Source organism: Aedes aegypti, chromosome 3, assembly GCF_002204515.2.
Source record: "Aedes aegypti strain LVP_AGWG chromosome 3, AaegL5.0 Primary Assembly, whole genome shotgun sequence".
Classification (NCBI taxonomy): domain Eukaryota; kingdom Metazoa; phylum Arthropoda; class Insecta; order Diptera; family Culicidae; genus Aedes; species Aedes aegypti.
The window spans coordinates 343,153,628-343,178,509 of NC_035109.1; the positions used below are offsets into that span (position 1 = coordinate 343,153,628).

At 34.4% G+C, this 24,882-nt stretch overlaps 1 protein-coding gene across 19 annotated transcripts in view; it reads right to left on the reverse strand.

Moving 5' to 3' along the window:
- Nucleotides 1-22,124, reverse strand: part of LOC5579122 (ryanodine receptor) — a 134,689-nt gene extending 112,565 nt beyond the window's left edge. For 14 of the 19 annotated variants that reach the window (XM_021851815.1, XM_021851817.1, XM_021851832.1 and 11 more), the window contains exon 1: nt 4,652-4,891. The gene's annotated coding sequence lies outside the window, so the exon portion shown is untranslated. Of the gene's footprint in view, nt 1-3,766; nt 4,081-4,651; nt 4,892-21,960 lie in introns of those variants that run through there. The other 5 variants (XM_021851821.1, XM_021851820.1, XM_021851822.1 and 2 more) reach the window with 5 other exon arrangements.
- Nucleotides 22,125-24,882: the final 2,758 nt, after the last annotated feature.

Genomic DNA, 24,882 nt, shown 5'->3' on the forward strand with positions numbered 1-24,882 from the left:
GAAGGGCAAATTTCACATTAAAATTGTAGCAGCTCAGCCATTCCATGAAAAACCGATCTAGTGGGTCACCGAATTCCGTGATATTTGCTATTTTGATCCTTATCTGAAATAAGGATACACGTGTTTTTGGATTTTTTGATTAGGGTAACCATTTCCGAAATAGGGTGACCAGAAAAATCGCGATTTTGTCAAAAAAAATTATAACTTTTGAACCGTTCGACCGATTTTTAATCTTTTTGAACGAAATGAAAGATTATTTTACAACTTGTCTATGGTACAACTTATTTAAAAAAGTATGTTTTCATTAGAGTTCATAGCATTATAAAATATCAGTGGCTTGCTTTTGTAACAATAACTCGAAATAACAGTCTATTCTAATAAGAAGGGAATATTTCTGATAAAAAAAAACTTGTAGCTGTGATAACAATAAGCACCGTGATGAACCAGCCTCAGGCTAAAATTAAAAAAGAATAATAATAACAATGACAATAAACAATACAAAAGAATTGTTAGATTGGTGAAAATAAAATAAAATCTCTGATGAAGATAATGTGGGGTAAGATCCACCAACAGAATATTTCGAGCTAACAACTAACATATGAAAGAAGAGAAAATTCAACATCGTTTTTCACGTATCGTTGCTTGCCAGCATACATTACAGACGCATGCATACCAAGCTCAGTCATATTTTATTGTCTACAAAAAATGTGCCATATTCTGAACTATTTGGGGTAATGGCTCATTCGGGGTTGTGGCGTTCGGGGTAATGGCTCTCGAGTTAGTGACACATTCGAGGTAGTTACATTATGGATAATGGTGTTCGGAGTAATGGAATGAAGCAGTCCAGGTTAAGTTTTGTACAGGAACTAACCCCATTAATGATATTTACAAAGTATTCATCACAAGGATGAAGAAACTGACTACTATAACCTAAATTTAGATGGTAGCAGTGTTTGGTCCCTTCATTGTTCATGTTCGGAGTCTAAATGCGGTGATCTAGTAATATCACGCATCTGATCAGGTGCGAATATAGCATGGCTTGATACTTCAACTAAAGGTGAATCCTAGATTTTTTACTTTGAACTATTAACACAAACTTTATTGATAACTGTGGAGAATTCTCGGTCTCGGTAGAGGTTTCCTCGATCTCTAGTATTGATGTTTGTGTAGTATATATTAACCAATGACCGTGAGGACGTGGCCGGAACCGTTATTGACTTTCTAATGTTGAGCTCTCGATTTGTGCATTGAGAATAGTTCAGCACACGAAACATCTTTCAAAAAGATACTTTCCAAAAATGGTTTTAGAGATCTATCAATAAAAGCATCTGTAACTTACATTGTTCTAGTTCCGTTGCATATTAATATCTAAAGCTCATACTGTTGGATTGCTGTTCCAATGAACTTGGGGTGAAATGTTTGACGTTAAACATTATTGAAACCACGAGTTTTGCTCCAAATGTTCTAGCTGCAATCAACATTGAAGTCAAGTTAATCAGGATGTATTCAGTAACTTTTCAAACAAACTCTTGCAATTTCTCCCAAAATGCTGATTTTAATGTTATGTTTCAAATTACTTTCATTTAAAGTATCCGCAACCCAACTTCGTTGCATGCAAGTTGCGTTTCAATGCCCACAACTCAAGAAGATTCATCCCAGTAGCTCGAAATTTGCACTCAACTACGAGTATGACAGCTAGAAGTTTGTTTGTTTCTATTAAGTTGCAATGTAGAAGAGTTACTAATTACGTACCATGTACAGTTAAACCTCCATGAGTCGATATTCCATTACGCGATATCGACCTCACGGAACCATATTAAAAATCAAATTTCGTGGTTACTATGATGGTCCCCTCAAACGGCTTTCCATAGCATTGATGTTCCATGCTTCGATATTTCCATGAGTAGATGGTCCTTTCAATAACGACGGGTTGACTGTAGCAACAAAACCATGCTCTAGCAACAGTTTGTTTGTTTAAATGATGTTTCTCATATGTTACGCGAATGTTTTTGCAAAAACTTTAGTTTATGTGGGGCGTGGTCTAACTTCGCCAGTTATTGAACTTGTATTCCGAATGGTACAGTTAAGTAATAAGCAGCAAGCATTTATTTATAGGTTTCATAGCGCATTGGTCGAGTATTCGTTCGAAGAACTAGTGAAGTAGTGAGTAGAAGACAAGATTTACGATCTTGAGGTCGCACCCTCGATTCTCGTTTATAGTTTTGTAATCAACACTCAAATATACCCCATTTTGCAGTATTTTTCCTTAAATATAAAAATGTTAGTCAAACTCAAAGAAAAATAACATTTTTAGAAAAATTAACCTATGATTGAATCATATCTAATTGCATAGGTTTATTTAATATTGGCGCAAAAAACTGAAACGAGAGTGGTCTCCCCTGCGAATAATTATGTGGTTTGCGACGGATTATATCCTTCCTCGCTGTGGGCATTCATCATGCAAGCTCAGTCGCAGCGCAATGCTTGTGGAAAGAGAATATGCAAATTCACCTGAGTGACTGTATAATGAACGAGCCGATTTACAAGCGATGCAGCTTTCACTAAGCGAGCTATGGTCGTTCAAAGAACTGTTTTAAAGTCAAACGAGAATCGCCTGGGGAAAATTGTTTTGTGATTTACAATAAAACTGATTACAATGGATTTGAAATAGGAAATATCCATAAGGAAGTTGAGTATACAAACTCAAATACGCTTATAGCACTTGACAATCAAAATCCAAAAGTGAAAAGTTTGTTTAGTTTGTATGAATGAATAAAATTTATTCAATTAAAAACCCAACTTGTAGTGAGGCACGAAACGTTATTTGGTGAAATCGCATTTTCTTCCATCGGCAATTGCCAATTTTATGATAGCGCAATCCGCTAACTACCTACAGAAGTAACCTGTTGAGTGAACAATCCAAGTGCTTATCTTTTATGTATTAGGCAGGTGCCAGCACTCATCTGCACTGTTCCGGAAACAAACCCCAAAACCTCCCTTCTCAAACGCAGACCTGGTGCCACATCGTCGTGGTATCAGCTCAAAGAAAAACACGTGAGTTCTTTCCATTTGGGACACGCTTGGGGCAGCAACAAATTGCTCGTGCTGAAAGATACAAACCCAGATAGTGTGGTATGGAGCAAATTGGAAACCGGATGGGAAGAAAAAGCGAGCGAAGAACTGCGAGATAATTGCATGGTGGAAAGCTGTTTTCCGGTTCTGTGTGGATTGTTTGAAGAAGGATATACTTTTGTCGAAAAGAGCAATTCCGGTGGTAGAAGCGATTAGTTACGATGAGCCAAATTTTGAGAGCGAATTAAGATTAGATAGGTACAGATTGTGCAGTTGGTTCTCTGATGAAGTTTTCAAGAATAATCAATTATGTAGATTCAAGTTCAAGTGCGTGTTATGTGTTTTCATTATAATTTATAAATTTTAATAATGAAATCGTAATTTGGTGTTATGCACATATGCAGATCTACGTAAACTTCAAGCATAAGCGATTCGATGAGATATTCAATTAATCATGTTCAAAACTATTTGAAATTCAAAAACAATGTTTTTTTTCTAAGTATAGAAACAAACACACAAATTTCTTGCTGAAACACTGAGTAAGAAACTCCATAGGTAAAACGCCACCGAAAACGAAATATTAAGTCTGGGTATGTTCTAACTTCAAGTATAGATCGTCATAACAACAATCGAAACCAAACAGTTTAAAATTTTTTTAAAATATTCTAATATAGTTCATTTATTTGAAACTTACCTCGAATCAGTTTATCCATTGGCTCCCCTATAGTATGTGGAATTATCCTTCTGTTGTATTCAACAGCAATACTGATTTCGCAAGGTCTGCAGAATCGTATGATTTTCCGTAATTTCGCAACCTTGCAGCACTCGCACATTAACGCACACCACCGATCACTCGGTTACTGAATTCCTTCTTCAAACAGCCGGTCATATTTTTAAACACAGGGCAGCTTTCAACGCTCGCGTCTCCGGCTAATTAACTGCTTTTGTCTCACAGATTTTCGCTCCTACTTTTTCCACCGGTCACTGTACGCGATTCTAGAAAAATCGCTTCATGCCACTAGTCACTAGTAAGTGCTCTTCTGTCTGCTGAGTGTCACGACATCAAGACGAAAACCTTTACCCGCGCCGCGTTCATCTTCCTGCTCAGCTGGCAGGTCATTGGGAATATTCTTATATTACCACCACCACTCGCATATGAAAGGGGCTTTGCCTTTGATGAGGAATTTTCACTGCCGAATGTGCGGCCACAACGTTTGATTTTCCTCCCGGCTATGGAACGCACACTTTGAACTATTCACTCTCACACTTGCGCCTCATCACGTGTCAATACGCATACGGGTCGAAAGGTGCGCGCGTCGCTTTTCTTCGTACTTCGTACAAGAGTTGAATCGCATGTGAACCCAGCCTGAGGGGAAAATTTTTCAAGATGAAAATTTTCTTCCCAGGCCCACAATTTCTTCTCGTTATGGAAATTTTATGAGAAAATCGTCCAAAACTGTTGGATTTTTCCGGAATCCGGTTTCTCAGCTACAGTGCATGCTGGTTCAACTTCTGGAACAGATTTTCACTTGCATTCACGCGTGGAAAGCGGAATTCAGCCACACTATTTTCGGATTACCTAATCCGGGATGGTGGAAAAGTACGGTCTCTGGGCTCGAAATCCTCCAGAAACCGCGAAAATCCGAATAAGCTGCTCACACACAGACACTGACGGGATACGACGATCCAGGGAACGCGTTCCAGCACACTGGAAAACTGCAAGAACCGTAATCCAAGGGTCGGTTAATTGCAGCAACTGCAGGAGAGAAAGATGTTCCGCGATGTTCGCGACTGGTCCAACGGCGAGCAACTGACGAGCGAACGTCGATATTTTAGGATCTGAGCATGGCTGCGAGGCGAAAACACGGTGCTCCTTCGACCGTTAATATAAGAAAATATCTCTATCAAATCTGTGCTCTCCAATCGTTTTATTTGGTCAATCTGCATGCCTTACAAAGTTGGGCCCGTTTCAAAGTTATCCCCTTTTGAAGGTATAAGTCCACAAATTTAAAGGAAATCAGTGATATTTAAAAAGTTTTCCATTTATTAGAAAATCCATTAAAACTTGGTTCAAAGTTGATTGATGTTCAATGGCTCAAAAATGCCAATCAATAATCACAAAACTTTAAGATTCAATCATTCACTCCTATTCTTGTTTACGTTCGAATGCTCTTTCGTTCGGAAACCGTTTTGCATTCTCGTTTGCGCCAGCAACATCAAGTAGGCCGTGGATCCGAATGATTAGGATAAGCCATTTTATGAGACGTTTCGAATCATATGTTTTTTGTTTGTTTACCAGCTTTGAAACTTGCTGGCGGGCCCATTTATTTACGTTTCTTCTAGCACCACATTTGGGAGGAGCTTATTCAATAATAGCGTGCAACGAGCTTTTCAATCTTCAGAATTTATTATATTTACTGGTAACATCAGACATGTAACCGCGTAGTAAAATAGCTAGAAAGAGTCAAAAATGTCATCACCGACAAAAACGGTACCAGCGCCATTCACATATCATGCTAGTTTTTAAAACAATAACAATGAGCGGCCCGCCAGAAAACGTCAACCGACTGTCTCGTAAAATGGCTTATTCGATCGGAAGTTGGATCCGCAGTAAACAAGAATGAGGGTGAAAATTTCTTTGAATTATAATGATGATCATAATGTCATCATCAACTAAGGGAGAAAGTGTCTGGCCAATAATTACCACGGTCCGTAGAATTTTAGAAATTTTTGTATGGACAAAATACCACGAGCGGAGAAGAGGGAGGTTCTGAAAATCCAGAAAAAAAATAACCACGTGGTTCATGGATTTTGACAGTCGCTAAACGGATTTCACTTGAAATTCGTCCAAGAACTCTAACATCTAATTTCTCATACATACTTTCGAGAATGAATACAGGAATCGCATCAGTTTCAGAACCATTCACTTCTTCCGACTATCCGGAATATCCTGGCATGTGCTCAAGTTATTCAATAATGCTTGAACAATCCTTCTTTGAACTTGATTTGCAAGTTCATGAAGTTTTCTATGTCATGAGCTTTGATAAATTACAGAGATTTTACATGAATCAAGAATTCTCTACTGAAAGTTCCATCACAACTCCCACATATATTGATCTATATTCCGCGGGAATGACTTTCCGGAATATATGTGGCATGATGCCAGATCATCCAAAAGCTCTGGCACTATCATTTTTTAGACTTATTTTGCAAAATCTTGAAGGCTACTGAATCTTAAGGAGGGCTACTCCAGCTCTCCTCGCGGTAAATCCGCAACTGCCGTAATTTTCGAAACGATTAGTACGTTCCAATAAACTAAGTATAAGAGTTTTGTGGTCGACCTAGAAAATTTACGGGATTTCGTTACATATGTATAAGTGATTAGAAAACATGTAACACAGTAAAAACCGGCAAAATAGTGGCCACATCTTCATAGGGAATGGAAATCTGGAACACACCGGCAAATGGCCAAGTCATCCAAGGCTTTTGAGCCATAATTCTTTAGAATTGGTTTGCAAAATTATTAAATTAGGAGAGATTAGTCCAGAACTCCCCGCAATAAATTCGGAACTTTCGTGATTTTCTAATCAATAACCACGATTCTAAAAATCAGAAGAATTTAGAGAACGACCCTGAAAATTTGGTGGAGTTTCGTAAAAAAACGACAGAGTAACATATATTTCGAAATCGAAAATTTTGATCAAATTAAAGGTCAGGCACGAAAGTGTTTATTATAATCACTAAACATACTGAAATGATTTTAGAATCATAATTATTAATCACCTAAAAAATTAGTTTAGTCATAAAAATAATACTTAATCATTGTAAAATTGAGTTCTTTATATTTAATCATTAAATTTATCATTGGAATCCGTTAATCAGTTAAGCTCTGGTACTCTTTTTTTATATTTTTTAAAGTCGAGCACTCGACACTGAAGAAGTCTGTAAGTGTATTAGTATTCAAAGGTATTTGCGCCTTACCTGTGATTAAGAGTATTTAATTTTTCTTTTGCGGAAGTAAAGAACGATGTTAGAATTTAATTAGTGTTTTTATTAAAGCTCTGATTTGCAACCTTTAGGCGATGTTTTGATTGAAAAGTGCAGTGGATTGAAAAAGCAGTGGGTTCACTGCTCTGTCCGATGGAAGATATTTGCGGATTGGAAGTTTATTCAGTTGATTATTCTGCTACCAAATTATTGCAGCAGATTTCAGCGGTTATCTTCTGAACTAAAAATAATTGATTTTACCGATCCGAAAGTGAACCGATTCATCAAAAATCAACATTTACCAGAATATTTAATCTCTCATCAAAATTGAATTTTGGCTAACTCGATAAGTTGAATACATGAACTGGCTCATCAAATAAAAAGATGTGATATAACACTTCGATTTTCAATATTATAAAAATAAGTTCAGCCGAATCAATAACTGCCTACGTTTCCTTATATGCTGGCTCAAAAGTGGAACGGTTCAATACACATTTCAGTTGAACAACTAAACTTTCATAAAAAAAAGCTGTTAAATAATATTCACGGAATATTATCTGAAATAAAAATATATCATTTTACCGGTTCAAAAGAGAAATGGTGAAATTAAATGGTTCAAAAAGTTACACATTTCAGCTGTGCGATTGAACTGTTACCAAAGTATAGAAGCAAACTTCATCCTTTATCTTCTGAAATTGAAATAATTTATTTTACCGGTTCTAAAGTGAACCGTTAAATTGAATAAAGCAAGATTTAGCAAAACATTTCACATCCCATCGAAATTATTTTTTTATCTATAACAGTTCATTTTTGGGCGTTGAAGGGCTAATACTTGTTATGGACTCTATGACACTACCCCGAACGACACTATCCCGAATGCCGTTACCCCGAAAGCTTAACAATCTAATAATGGTACGGATTAATAGTTGGGAAGACACTATAATAATTGATTGGTTTCTTGTACGAAATGAGCATTGAATTGCTTCATTATGCATCGCTTTAACATTTTATGCAAAATTTCAATATTTCAGATGGTGGGAAAAACCCTACAATTTAGCATTAAATCCGAGTTATGCCCTATCAATTACGGCATTCTAAGTTGAATGTGCATATCTGCAATCAGAGATTAAAATCTGAGAGAATTGAAAGAATCTCTCACTTATCGCTCTCTGTAACAATTATGATTCGCAACACATCATGAGAATCCGTTCATCATCTTCTGATACAGCTCCATTAGATCGGGGAAATCACAGAGTATGATAAAACCCATCATAACAAATGCCGAACCTGTGGGACACTATTGCTATCAAATATTCAGGGATTGTTTATCATGCCGGAAACGTACTCCCAATGGTGAATAAGCGAGAAAGATGAAAACATTACATCGCTCTCTTTTTGGGGCTTTCCTTCGCTGCTGTTATTTATCAAGCTTCTTACTACTTGCGAAACATTTCCGATCATGGACCGATACAGATGAAAAGAAAATCAAACGAGAACGAATTTAGCAATGCCTGACTGCAATACATTAAAGAATCGCCTATTAAAAAATAAGGGACAATCTATTATGAAAATTTAAATTATAAAATACTCAAAATCAAATCAACATCAGATCTTTTATAAAACAGTAACGTCGCCATACCGTTTTGATTCATATTACGGACAGCTTCAAATTCCGGACACTCTCTTTTGTATGGGAAACATTTCACACGAAATGTTTCAATTTTCGCCATCCGAAAGTTCTCATTTTCGAGGCTCGTTTTATTAGGTTTTTTTCCATAAATATCATAGCAAATTTATAATGCCCAACTACCTTAGACGTCTCTTAAGTGGTTGAACGATTTCAATTGATGATTTGACTGTTCCATTAATGATTATCATGAGCTGTCCGTAATTCGAATCAAAGCGTCCGGAATATGAGGCAAAAGTGAGGGAGCGTCCGGAATAAGAATCATGAAAAGGCCACACGTTTTGATTTATTTAAAATTATTCAAGTTGCGGACGCGTATTCTTTACCCACCATCCGAAAGTTAAGGGCTTCCGACGCTCGATAACGCTAAAAAATCATACAGAATGATTTATTTGGTATGGTCCAAGCTGGGTTATACTTCACTGAGGCCTTAAGTGTCCGTAATATGAATCAAAACGGTAGATCTTTAGTTGTCCTTTCACCGACATATTATTTTTTACGCGGCAACGAAAATAAAAGGTCGCTGCGAGATTATCACTGCAAACTCTGTTCTATTGGACCGCGTAGAAGGCTAATTCGTTAAAAAATCGAGTCTGAGTAATACCGGGTATCCCCGTTGGTTTGACCACGTTTAATCGGAACACTTTTTAATTTGTACCCCGCTTATTTTCACATCGTTCAGATTAAAAATGGTTCAAACGTCATTTCGCTCATGGAACGGAGTGTAGTGAGATGGAACGCTGTGGAACGGAGCGCAGAATCAAAACAAAACAGTGAAAGAGGTAACCAAAAACACCGTTCTAGGGTGACAGGAAGTTCAAATTAAAAATGAACCCCGCACATTGGTCCAGATTTTCAAATAGCTGGCAAAAACCCCATTTCCAAACTTAGTTTTAAGTTGAAAAACAAAGTCAAACATTCATCTACTATATCAGATAGTTGAGAACATGTTTTTCTACTTGTTCAGACGATAAATAGCTGCACATGTCCAAAAACCTAAATTTTTGCTTCGAAACTCAACTAATCAATTTTCACCAAAACCCGTGCAAATTTTGGTTTCAAAATATTTTTTTAGTCCATAACTCATTCTCATATCGATTCAACATCTTCGGATGCAAATTTGTATCCAAGTGATGTTAACCTTATTAAATTAATACTTACTGTCGCAGGTACTTCAAATATTTCAAGAAAAGCTTCTTTATACTGAACAAATCGCTCAACGCCACTCCCCGCGGAGATATCTTGCACAAACGCACGTTTAAGACTAAGGAATCGATTGAAGAAGAATCTTCTTGCCTAAGTCTGCCTAAACGATAGTTGTTTGAAAAAGTTGAGTGTTATTAAAAACAGCATTTTTGTTAGAATTTTGCCCTATGACAACCAAAAATTTTTAACTTTTCCCAAAATAGAGTCTTTCAGCCTAAATCATATTCCAATACACTTGTAATGGCTAAAAATAGTGAAATATTTAGAATGCGCAATTGCTGCCATGTTTACTAAAAACTAGACCAATGTGCCTCGATGGTGCATGAGGTACCGTTTAAATTAACGGAGGTGCACGGTATAGGAAAGCTGGTAGCTGGTAACCTCGACACAGTGATAAAATCAGAGGGACCTCTTGTAAACTATACAACGAAACCGTTTTGGTTGGAGATCTTTCAGCTGAACTCCTAAAAATACGAAACATGCACAACATATTAATTCTGTGCTGGGTCTTAAATATCTGAAGCGGTAAAATGCAGCTTTTTAGTAAAACCATGTTTTCTGCACGACATACATGTTGTAGTCGATATATATACAGCAGGCACCTAATTTAGCAAGCCCCATTTTCAGGCACAATATTTAATGTATTTATAATTTTCAGAACATTTCGAATCGTCTGCAAGGAAATCATAATCAATCATGATAATTAAAATCACATTTTTTGATTGAGTTTGCTTATCAAACCATCATTTCCAAATTATTTTTCAAATTATATTCACAGTTTCCTCTGAGCGCTAAAAGTATGCTACAATTTCATGATATATCTGCAAAAGAAAACATAGTATAAAAATTTAAATTGTCCAAAAATCTAATGTTATGTTATTTATATTAATAATCATTCTCTAAGAATTCTAGGACACATCTTCAAGTTGCTGCATATTTTTTTCATTTATGATATAATAATATTTTTATATTTAATGTCAATTGTATAACAATTAATTGGTTCAATCGTATAACAAGTTTAACATTGGGAGGGTGCATCAGGGCATCATTGAAGTTACAGTCGGATAATGGATTGGATTTCCAGCAGGAGTCATGGGTTGAAATAACCGTTACATCCTTGTAGATGGGTTCTTCTATTTCCAACAGTTGTGATAGATTTGATGCGCCCTTCTCATAACAAACCATCCCGTGGAAAACTTGATAGCTATTGCAAACATAATTATACTTTCTGTTGGGTTATAATATTGGAAAGAGATTCTCTGTTTGGGTTATAATATTGGAATGAAATTCTCGTTTTTTGCCTTAAAAAAATATTTATTTGTATGCAAATCATGTAAAATTTCAAATTCATGTATGTACGCTGCAGTATTGACGAACATCCAAAAACTTCTAGTTCTAAACAAGGATTTAAACATCATATAGACCTTAAAGTTTATGAGGATGCTTACCAATTTGCTCATTCGTTTGAAATATTTGACTTTCTATAAAATGTCAGGAAATTCCTTGGGGAATTGCATACATTTAGGCGTTTTCAGCGTAATTCTCAAAATTTAACTATTCATTATTTCCATAAAAATTGTATGACATTTGTTAGAAAATTTCGGTACAAGAGCCAATGAGGCACACCTTCGTACTTGTTTTCCTGTATTCAGTTGTTTGGTATTGACAGTTGCATTCTGCACATCGTGCACTATGCATATTTTTAATTCATTTAAAAAACTCCTAGTTCAGTTTTGAAACTTCTTTGGTTAACTGAGTAACATTGGCGTAGCTAGGATTTTTTCTGGAGGGGGCCTAGGGGGGCCTAGTAAATACTTGTTTTTTAAAAGTACTGTCAACAGCAATAAGTAGGATTTTCACAAATTTCGTAATTTCAACGGATTTTTATTTATTTATTATTTTGTTTCATTTCACGGCACATCAGTGATATTTGTTATTTTAAATTTTCACAACGGAAAAGATTCATTCTTTTTGTAATCCAGTCAAGATTTCTAGAAAAAAAACTTACAAGGAATGTCCTTTGTGATTCTTCCACTAATTTCGCAAGTACGTAAACATGTGCTTTGAAGAGACTTCTCTGAGAATTTCTACGGAGATTTGTTCATGAATTGTTTTAATAGTTTTCAGTGCTTTCTTAAATAACTTATTTATTAGTTTTCACTGAGTTTGTCTTGGGATTCCAACGGAAAATCATTTCCAGGCTTTCTGATCTCGCCAGAAAATTTCTCGAGCAAATTGGATTAAAAAAATCTCTTGAAGAATTCCTCCAGAGAATGCATTAGAAATTCTTTAAATGATTTCTCCTGGATAGTCCTCTACGTACTTATTACATATACATTCCAAATGTAAGTTCGAAGAATCCTCCAGCAGTTCATTTATAATTTGTTTAGGATTGTTAGAAATTACTTAGAATTTCTCCTAAAAATAGTACAAAAAATCTAGGAGTCTCACCAAAAATCAAAAATGTCTTCAAGATCACTTAGTTAGTAATCCCTCTCAATATTTTTTTTATTTTTTTCAAAAATTTCAACTCAAACATTCCTAGGAAGTTCCTAGCGGAATACGTTCAACTGCTCTTTCACTCTTCCGCGAAAATACTCAAATTAGGAATTTCTTAAAGAATTATATTATTGTTTCCCTAAGATTCTTCCGAAAAATTTACCAGGGATTCTTCCTAGTATTTTCCAGAGATTTTTTTCTTTACATTTTCTTTACCAAATGAGAATGTTCAAACAAAGTTTTCATCAAAGTACAGTTCCATCAAGTACTTCTTCGGGCTCTAGAAATAACTCCAATTTTTTTTCAAATGGTAATCTCAGGATTCTTCCATAAATAACATTTAAAAATGTATCCGCTATCCATATTATTTTTTTTTCAGTGATTGCTTTACAAACTCCTCCTACGAATCACTCCATAAAAAAACATACAGAAAAAAATTGGAAGAACTTTTTTGGTATTTTTTTTTAATAATTGCAGCTTAAAAATATTTCGCGAAAAATTACTAAATTCCTGTCGTAAAACTCAAGTAGTATATCGTAGAATTTCTGAAATTTGTTGTCAATGTATTCCAGAGAAAAAATGTCCATGCAGGATTTACAACACAATTTTTTGCTCTTTTCCTTCGTCTTCTATAACAGAACTTGATTGGTGTTAAAATGGATGGAATTTCAACTGAAAGTATTTGTTACTAAAATCTTACATAACATTTTGTATGAACTCGACAGTACTACAGTACTGTTGAACATATTAATGTAGAGCCCATTTTCCTAATTTTAGAAATTCCAAGCAAACTTTTTTAAAGGGTGTATTATCGATTATTTTGTAGTGCTGTAGAAATTTAACGCGAAAATATTGCCGGTATTTTTTTAAGAACATTACGGAAGATATATTGTGGTAAAATCCGTAATGTAAGATTTTAATGAAATTTAAATCTTTTCATTACTTTGAAAATTTGTAGAGGAATTCCTGATGGGTTTTGAGAAATCCAAAACCATACGTATAAGAATTCTGCACTTTTTAAACTATCATAATTAACCTTTTTATAGATGAAATGTTGGTTTGTGTAGTATGAAAAGATTTTTGTACGAAGTTTCTTAAAGCGTCATGGGAAGGAAGGAGGAACAACACATTAATGAAGGAGGTAGAACAATAGATGGGCAATGGTACAATGAGAATTAAGTTTAGGACTGTTCATTTTATAAAGTGGGCATCTTGTGCATGCGGTATCTTTTTCACATCGTTCGACTAGTATTGTACAATGTTGTGATAATAATAATTCTCCAAAATAATTAAATTTTACACGAATATGGCACAACGATTAGAACGGTCGATTTTTTATCAAAATTAATGATTGTTTGGAAAATTCGACAATTTATATTTTTTATTTTCAAAAAAGGCTTGTTCTTCGAAAGCATTATCAATCAGAAACCTGATGGAAAAAATCAAGCTATTTTTGGAACAACAATTTTACAGATAGAATAAAATCATTTTCCCCCTATATTTTTCAGAGAAAACAATTTAGAACTTGAAGGGAACTGATATGAGTAGAATTGTTTGGTTAAAAGTACGTCCTGACAGAAGTCCTAATATAGTATTAATATGAAAAACAACTTACGCCTTCATAAAGTTACTTATCTAGTCCCCACGTTTAAAGAACATTAGAAACAAAATTGCTTTATTCTTAGAAGACCTTTCAAATTACAATGACAATCATCAAAATTGGCAACACTGCTGTAAAAAAATTGATTTAATTTTCCACATATTATTTTCATAGTATGTTATTCTGAGATTAACAATTGAAATATTTGTAGAAAACCATTTACAATTTGCTGTAGATCGATAAATATTCATACACGATTTTAAAAGTATGAGACTTTTTAGTAAAACTACAATAAACAGTAAAATTTGTACTTAAGACTATGGTTTAACGCACGATTTAGCTCTCGTTTAGATTATTTAGTAAGCCAAACTAGTTTTGAACACGCTTTCTACTTTTCTCTTTTGCTGGGAGTGAAAGGATGGTGTATCAGCAAATTTGGCCATATATGGGTAAATCACTAAATACCTAATGTCAGAGAATGGTGAAATATAATTGATTTTTTAAAGCTATACCTTCAGTGGGATAGTAAAAAATACAAACATACAATTTGTTCATAAAAATTAAGATTTTTGTTTTGCGAATAATAATGCTAAACTTTGACGAAGCTGTTTTTGTGAGTTTTTGGAAAAACTATTTAGCTCATCAACCAAAAGCATTTTCTAAGATTTTATATTTTCATAGCATTATAGAATAATAGTTGAACGATGCACAGAAAACCAGTTTCGATTTTATCAACAAATTAAAAAGATATAGCATAAACAAAGTGTCCGCTTTATAAAATGAACAGTCCTTATTATTTATAACCTGGAAAATTACAGGATAGTTGCAACCTCTCTAATGAATTTACAAATAAAATAAATTTCTCAAGAAGTTCCATCAGAATCTGCTTTGGAAACTGTCTTTGGAATCTATCCTTCCTTGACTTCTGATTTTCTGGAATTCTGCCAAAAAGCCTCCTAAAATTCCGCCCTCGTATCGCTGAAAAATGCAAACCAAAAATATGGATTCTGCCAAAAAATAGTAAAATTATTTCTGAAGAAGTTTTTTAAAGGAAGATCAATACAAATGTCTTTATGAATATTTTAATAAATCCTCACTCCCTTCCCTGTTATTTCGCTACATGGTTCTCTACAGATTTCTTTACCGCTATGCATATTTTGGAAGCAAAAATTTCCTGGAGTTTTTCAACTAATTTCCTCCGAAGATTCGCAGGCAAGAGACATTCCAAAAACAATTTTCTTCTCAATTCTTGAATAATCCGGGGACTTGAAGCAAAATTTCTAGAAAAGGAAAACATAAGAGAATTTTTGACGCAATTTTTTTATGTACCGTTAAGTCACCAGTCACCGTGCGGCCTCCATTCACCGTGCATAAATACAAATTCTTACAGAATATTCATACAAATTTCACAAATTATTCTTTTGTCAGCAAAATAAGATAAAATTGATTAAATGAAGTAGTTTTTGTCACAAAGCATTTTGAAAAATCAAGTTTATTTAGTCAAAATCATGTGAATTCTGTTTGAAAATAAGATTTTTCAACACTCTTAGTAGGAACGCCAAAAATTCACATATTTCATTTTAATGATAGAGTATGAAATTTTTCAAAATTTCAATAAGTTCTCACTGTGGATACTAATGGTAAGATGTATTTCATCGTATAAGCAATGAGATTTCATACAAATTAGAATTTTTTATTGTGTTTCAGTCAAAACCCAAATGCACGGTAAATGGATCTCTTTCAATATATATGGTTCCTATTACCGTGCATTAGTGTAAAAGGCATATAATTATTCGGTAATATTGGATTTATTGTTATGGCGTCATTAAACTACTTCATATTTAGTTTTTGACTGAATATGGAATGGTTTGGACAATACAGTCAAACCTCCTATAACGATTTTAATGAAAAAAATCATTATTTAGCCAATTTTTAAACTTTTTATGGTTTTTATTGTAAATGAAGATTTGAACACTCTTAAAAATGAGTGCGCACACTACTAGCAACATAGTTACTCCATCAACAACGTTTCTTCAAGAAACAAAATTAAATCATGACGAAAACTATACGCACGGTGAATGGTGCACTAGTGTGCACGGTAAATGGTGACATAGAACGGTACGAGGCGACCTTAACATGATATTTTAAAACATATTTTTTGTGTAATTTTTAGTTATGCATCACTAGTTTTAGATTTTTTCCTGAATTATTATATAATTACACGCTACGTAGTGGTATTCTAGCGCACTTCAAATTATTTGGAAAAGTAATATAATTTTTGAAGTGCAAATTTTCCTTAAATGCACGGTGAATGGTAGCTTGACGGTACTTTAGAAATATTTCTCAAGGGCTTTTGATAAACTTCGTGAAAGAATTAGTAATCAATTTTTTGGGAAAACTATTTGAAGGAACAGAAGAATTTCTTATACAACTTTCTGCGAAATATCTCAGTATAAGATTTGACAGAATCAATTATTTTTAGAAGAATGCTGAACTTTTAAAAGATTAGGTAGCATTTTTTTTGGGTAAATCCGGGATTATATTCCGGAATCAGTTTTCTAATAAATAGTAGACATAGAACAAATGTACAAGTTCCACAATTTTACTCGACTAATTTTCAAGAGATTTTCAAAATTTCTGAAGCCACCTTTCAATATTTCTTCAAGAATTTCATCACACTAAAATTGCATAAAGAATGTCAAAAAGTTTTTTGGAAAATTATAGAAAATTTTTTTTTCGACAAAAAATCCCGCTATGTACTGTCTGAGAAATTCCTTTAGTAATTTTGTATATTTTTTCAATTTTTTCCGGACATTACCTTGAGCAGGGTATCCCCCAAAAACATGAGAAATTATAATGCAGTGAATATGCTGGTTCATGCTAAAACAGAATTTATTTGGATTATTCAGAAAAAAAAAACAAATTTTGAGAATCCAATTTCCCGGATATTGCCTCTTTTGTACCACGACATTTTTTGCAACGGAAATGTAGAAAAATTGCGCTTATCGCAAATAACAAGAAACTATTTCTAACAAATAACCATTCATTCGACGGCCGGACGGTTAAGATTTCGGTTGTCACGCGATTCACCGAAGTCAGAACCGCCACGCTGATGTTGTATAAGACAAGCGATGTTTCATCACTATAGATGTTCAACATAAAATAACGTTACTATAGAAGTGATTTTTGTCAATAACAAGAGTCATGTACATTGAATCAGAAGATTTCGCTCCATGTTAAATAGTTTTTGTTAAAATTTTCATTTTTATTATCATCAAAATTTTCTGGGGGGGGGGCCTGGATGATTCTGGAGGGGGCAAGGCCCCCCTGGCCCCCCTGTTCCTACGCCAATGCTGAGTAAACGTACACAAATAAAGCAAGATACTGCAGAAAGCGACTTGGTTCTAATTAGAGTGAAGTGGGGCAAAAGTTCGAGTGGGGTAAGAGTTTATTTTTAAGATTTCCAGCTCAGTTCAAAACAAATCTTATAAATGTCATGGTGGTTCGAATGCTATTCAAGTAAGAGACTTTCAATCCAAATATCATAAAAATCGATTGAGATTTGGAAAAGTTATGGCTATTTGTTGTTTTTCGACGTGAGTATTGTAATTTTTGGTCAAACTTTCGTTGCGTGGGACCAATTGAAGATAAAATCTTTTTCAATATTTTATGTAATGGCATTTCTAGGCCTATCATAAGGTTACTTTGAGGTGTATAAGTTTTTGCATATATGCTTGAAAACAATTGTTGGCCCATAGTGGGGAAAAAGTTCGAATCAGCGGGGCAAAAGTTTGACCCATGTTTAAAATCACGGAAAAATTTGCAAATTGTCTAAAATCCACATATGATCTTCAAATTCAGTTAAATTTGTCTGATTGTGTGAAAATTGTCACCAAAAATTTTCATTTCCACATAGTTTTGTGAAAAACTGCTATTTTTGAGTATATTACAATTAACCCGGTTTTGGGCAATTTTTTGATGAAAATTTAGTGTGTATTTTTCGTCAAACTTAAGTTTACGACTGGTGTAAACTATGCCTATCATAAAAGGATCGATGTTTTGTGTTTTAGCCAGCGAACTTTTGCCCCACACTAGATTTGAACTCTTGCCCCACCGGTGGGGCAAAAGTTCGAATAAGACAATTAATTTTGAAACTGTTATAGCTAAAAGTGGGTAAATATTTTGACACAAGTTTGTTCAGCAAAATTATACGTTGAAGGTTCACTGTATGGTATTTGTTTTGTTTCAACTGCTATTGTTTTCCTGGAAACTTTGATTATAGCACTAAGGTCGAACTTTTGCCCCACCTTACTCTATTGTTTATATGGAGATTTGTTTTGGTTATGAGTTTTCTCGATCATGCTGAGCGTAAAGCATCACCGTATTCACACAAGATTGGTAGAGCTTTCAAATTAAAACACTGAAATATTCATAAAAAAATAAGCACAGCAGCATAATTTGTTACTTTTGAGATGTAATACCAAGAATAAGAAACACATTTCATTTTTTCATTCACGTTCGGGTAGTTTTTGTTTTATGTTCGTAATTTTTTGCTCTAAACACTTATATATTATTTTTCATTTTATTCCAGTGCACAGTGGTCCAGGAATCAGTTTTACGCGGAAAGATGCATTTTGAGCTTTAGAATGAAACATTAGACAAAAACGGTCTTCTACAAAGTTGTTTGTATTAGTTAAGCCCTTTGTTTGGTGTTATTGAAAATTAGGGTGGACCACATTTTCATAGAAATTGTGTAACTAACTTTCTTATTTGTAGAAATTATATTATACATGCTATAGCAAAGTAATAGACCATTTAATTTCAAGCAACTTTGCCAAAAAAAGTTTTTTTGTATCTCTTAAATTGACAGATTTAGAGCTTTTTTCCTGCAGTGACATAGGGTGGTCCGAACAAAACTGGTTTTCTGGCTCTAGAGTTTTCAATTCAAATTTCTCATCAAAGTAGTCTATGAAACACTTTTAGAGCTTTGAAAAATGCGTAATTTGGTGAGTGAAGAAACTCGCTATCTCCTTTCGTTTAGGTGTTATTGTTGTTTTTCTCTCAAAAACATGCCTACTTTGATTGTGAATATCTCTGATTGGGGCAAACATAAAAAATATCTTTTGACGGCATTCAAAAGACAAAATAAAATTGTATATTATATCAAAAAATTACAGATGTGTTATTTTTGTAACTCTAATAAAATGCCTTGAAAAACAAAGAATTTTAAACAGAAAAACTTTAATAACTTTTGAACTAAAATAGATATCAACAATCTTTTTGCATGAAAATTTGCGTTTTGTTAAGTTCTAAAAGTCGTTCAGAGACCGCTTTGACGAGAAATCTGAAATAAGAAAGATAGGGCTTTGAAACTATTTTGAAGATTTTCATAGTATGTATTTCTATATTATTTTGCATTTTGAGCATGAAAATGAAATTTTAGTCAAAAATGATCTTCTACAAAATTGTTTCTCAAAATGTAAGCTTTCATACTGTGTCATTTGAAACTAGGGTGGTCCACAATATCACACACATCATATTATCAACTTTTTTATTTGCAAAAATACTGGTATATGCTCTTAGGCAAAGCGGTAGAACTTGAAATTTTGATCAACTTTGCCAAAAAAAGTTTTTCTGTAGCTCAGAATTTGACCAATCTAGAGCATTTTTCCTAATCATCGCAGGGTGGTCCAACAAAAATAAGTTTTTCAACTCTAGCTTTGTTAATGTTATTTTCTCGTCAAAGTCGTCTATGAACGACTTTTAAAACTTAACAAAACGCAAATTTTCATGCAAAAAGATTGTTGATATCTATTTTAGTTCAAAAGTTATTGAAGTTTTTGTGATAAAAAATATTTGACTTTCAAGACGTTTTATTAGAGTTACAAAAATAACACATCTGTAGATTTTTGATATAATATACAATTTTATTTTGTCTTTTGAACGCCGTCAAAAGATATATTTTATATTTGCCCCAATCAGAGATATTCACAATCAAAGTAGGCATGTTTTTGAGAGAAAAACAACAATAACTCCTAAACGAAAGGAGATAGCGAGTTTCTTCACTCACCAAATTACGCATTTTTCAAAGCTCTAAAAGTGTTTCATAGACTACTTTGATGAGAAATTTGAATTGAAAACTCTAGAGCCAGAAAACCAGTTTTGTTCGGACCACCCTATGTCACTGCAGGAAAAAAGCTCTAAATCGGTCAATTTAAGAGATACAAAAAAACTTTTTTTGGCAAAGTTGCTTGAAATTGAATGGTCTATAACTTTGCTATAGCATGTATAATATAATTTCTACAAATAAGAAAGTTAGTTACACAATTTCTATGAAAATGTGGTCCACCCTAATTTTCAATAACACCAAACAAAGGGCTTAACTAATACAAACAACTTTGTAGAAGACCGTTTTTGTCTAATGTTTCATTCTAAAGCTCAAAAAGCATCTTTCCGCGTAAAACTGATTCCTGGACCATAGTGCAGTGGTCAACGACTCCCCATCAAAATTTAAAATGCTGATTTTTTACACTTTCTTTAAAATGCCATGTACCTATCTAACATGGAGCTAAGAATTACAAATTTTTTGCTAGTTGTTCAATTTGATTGCAAAACATACCAGTTGAAAGAAGAACGAATAGCAGCTCACAATTGGAGGCTCAAGTTTCTAAAGTATTCCTTGAAGCAAAGGGACATTAAAAAATAGTTAAAGTGAGCACTCAATTTCACCTAGTTATCCAAATTATTGTGCTGTAAAACTAATTCACGATTCATAATAATCAGGGATTGAATTCTGAGAAAAATCTGCAACATGTAATGTGTAACAGTTTGTCGTTAACAACATTTGAACATGATTAACGATATTAAAGTGCTCCTCTAATCTATGTAAAATTGTTGGTCTGATGGTTACGTCTCAAAAAGGACGTATTTCTAATTTGTACCTCCGTCTAGAGATTAACAAATTTATAACTCCGCCTAGAAGCTACAAACAACTAGATAAACCAAAGTAAAATGACTTGGACACCGTCTTCACTCATTTAGCTGCAGTAGTAATGTGCAGTAGTAACTTAACATAGACAACGGACAAGCGTGCTCCGATGGTATAGCCGAGAAACATTCCTGACGATCAGTTTCTATGGCTGCAGCGGGAATCGAACCCACATCCCATACCACGATGTGCTGAACTGCCTGCCAACACTAACCGCACGGCCGCAAAGCCCAGTATACAATTGATGATATTTTTTTTCTGATAATCACGGTCAAAGAAAAATCGTTTGAATATTACTAATTTCCTTTGAAATTGTGAACTCATACATTCAAAAGGGCGTAACTTCAAAGCGGGTCCTATTTTTTTTTAATTATGTCCAGATGTGCGGCTTTGCCATTGAAAACGACAAAGCGGGTCCTATTTTTTTTTTAATTATGTCCAGACGTGCAGCTTAGTAATAGAAATCGACTGGGCTTAGCAATTGATTTGATTTTTTTTTATTATAACACTCTGGAGAGCACCGTGGAAAAGCTACTCAAAAATATCACTTAGCCATCCCGGGCAAAAGAAATGAAATTTTCGCTCGCAGCCACTCTTCTTTGCGCCCGCCGTTCACTTCACTGTCGAGGAAATTGATCACGTTTCGGATGTTTTTCCGGAAACGATGCACCGGCACCTTAAAAAAATACGATTTTCTTTCCAGACCCTGACCCTTTCGACCCTAATCGTTTTTTAAGTACCACTCCCGTATAATCGTCACTCCTTGCAGCTAACTTTTTTAGTGACTATAATTTCTACCGCAGCACAGTTGCAGATTACTGGCATCCACGGCAACGACGCGACATTGACCGGACGAGAAATAGCGCCACTACTGCAAACAAACCCCACGGCAACAGATGAGCATTTCGCTCGTTCACTCACTCGAAAGCGGGCGGGAAAACTCTGCCGAATACCACTTGCGCTAACCTGTGTAAAGAGAGCGAGAGAGAACCTCTATGCGGAGGGAAAACTGCACTCTCCTGGTGAGCACACCAGGACGCAACCGGTAAGGGATTCTAGGAAAGAAAATTTTACTTCGTATCGCCACGACGGTCTCGTTTCGACTGAGCGGTGGGTTTTCCGTTCCGGCAGGTGCAAGTGGTCGTATTTTTATGATAGAAAATGAGTAAGAAAATTTGAGAGTACATTCACAGGGGTGTGCTAAATTGTGGCGTTGTGGTTAATAAACACGGAGCTTCAGATTATTTCAAATCTGACGAATGCTCTCGAATGGATCATGCCATGGAATTGTGTTCTTATCAATGTAAGGAAATTCAAAGAATCAATCCAAAAATATTGACAGGAATAGTCAATTCACAACCGTACTCAAAATGTGAGTACCGTAATCCGGGGCAACATTGATCAGTTTTTGAGATATTTCTTAAATTTTGCATTTGAAAAACCAAATGTCGCAAGTTTTGGATTTTTAAAACAAGTACTGGTACCAACCGCTCGTGTCTATATACTGTATTTTTGTTTTCAAACGATTTAACTATGTTCAAATAAATGTTTAAAGTGATTTTTTTATTTAGCTGATATGGGGTAACATTGATCACCCATGTGAACAACGTTCGGCTATATTGAAAATGTCGTTACAGTAATCCGGGGTATCATTGATCAGCGGGGTAACATTGATCGGAATGACTCATCTTATCAAAAGTTCGTATCATCATTTATTGATGAAACATTTCCAAATCATAAATGGTGCTTCTCTTTCTAATATTCATAAGCTAATGAAAGTTAATATTTTTGCGAAAATTGCGTTACCTTATGCGTAAATTTGGCAACTTTTCGAAATAATGATTTTAATTGTTAGGGATGACACTACCGAAGATTCATTTTCTGCAAACGATATAAGCAAGGAACATGTGGTTCTTACAAAAAATGACATCGCCGAAAACGATTCCGTTGTCAAAACTTTCATAAGTATGCTCAATTTGGAAACATTACCCAATTACTGTTAAGAATGTGAAATTCCCTTAGGAAATTGCCTACTTTTAGGCGTATTCCGTGGTTCAAGGTGTTTTTAATAAGCATAAGCATAAAGCATAAGCATAGATGACCGTACAATTCGTAGTTGCTACTCCGTGATTGACCAGAATAATCAAAATTGTACAGGGAACCAACAGGTGCAGCTTGGGAGTAGCTAACATCTTCAATGTACAATTTCGAGAACTCCAATAGTAATCCATAGTAATGTCAATAACGGCGCCGGCCACGTCCTTACGGTCATCGGGGAAGGAAAGGAATGATAGTGTGACGTCCATTGCACAGTGGGACGGATTGGGGTTTTAGGAGGAAAGATGGAACTCACGCCTTCAATTGTGATTTTACGTAAAAATGATGTTCTACAAAGTTGTTCCTATAATAAAAACAATTTTTTTGGTCGGAGCGAAAATTAGGGTGGCCCTTTGTGACCGTTTTAGAACATTTTTCACTATTGATGTAGGGTGGCCCTTCAAAAACAGGTTTTTGTGTTTTATTTTTTTTTTATTTAGAGTATTTCAGCAAAGTTGCCTTTGCCATATTTTGGGGCCTGTATATTTTTTTCGATGAAGAGTTATAAACATTTTTCGTGAAAAACAAACATTTTTTCACTTTTAGATGTATTTGAGGCAAACAAAAAGTTTTTTTGCATGATAATAAATTCCTTTCGGCTTTAAATATGAATAACAAAGTATTTTATTTCATATTTATATAAAAGTTCTTGTGAATATATTCAAAGGAGGTCAGCAATAATAATAAGGAAAATAGTCTTCTAAACATCTTTTAAATGCAGCTCACGGTTGAATTTGTCATCCTCCTAAACTTTCGAACACTTTTGTTATGGGATTCACCAGCCTCATCGGGAAACATTCTGATTGGATGTAACGAATTTTTAATTACCGGAAATCCGTTTACAAGTAATTTGTGCATCGAAGGAGATAAAGGGTACCTGAAACGGTTCATTATTAGAGTATGATTAATGATTACGATGCTGACTTTACTGTCCAGATTAAGGTGAATATTAATCGAAGCCAAACCTCGAATTTTCAAGAGCGAATCTGGAGAACCGAACATCCGTTCAGGCTGAAAACTTAATCGATTGATCACTATCTGGTAGTGACCAATCGATTAAGTTTTCAGCTTAAACGGTTCTCCAGTTCCGTGCTCTTTAAAATTTGGCTTCGATTTATCTTCACCTTAAGGAATATAATCATATGCATTATTTGATACGTAGAGCTGTTTTGGAAGATGCTCAAAAACTGTTTTTAACAGTTATGTACTTATGATCCAGTCAGCCGAAGAATAATACAATTGTTATTCATATTTTAAGCTGAAAAACGCAATAATTATATCAACGATTTTTTTTATTTCCCCTGCTCTATAAACCCATAAAATGTTATTTTTTGTTATAAACAGTCTATAACTCTTCATCAGAAAAAAATGTTTAAATATTCTTTTGCTTGGCATTACGTTCCAACTAGAACAGATTATGATTCTCAGGTTACTGTTTTTAAGAGCACTTCCACAGTTATTAAAGAAGAAAGCTCTCATCTTTGTCATATTTGTCATTTTGCTTTCGTATATCGTATATATTAGTATCGATGATACGTTATGTCTATGGATGTAAATTAAATTTTCATGATGAAAAGATTCTTGTATCTATTCGTTCCGTTTAGCTATATCTTGTATATTTGCGTTTCAATTAGCTCTAAAAGTGATGGGACGGCAACTATCTGACAAAAATTGAAATAATAAAAATAAAACACAAAAACCTATTTTTGAAGGGCCACCCTACATCAATAGCAAAAAATGCTCTAA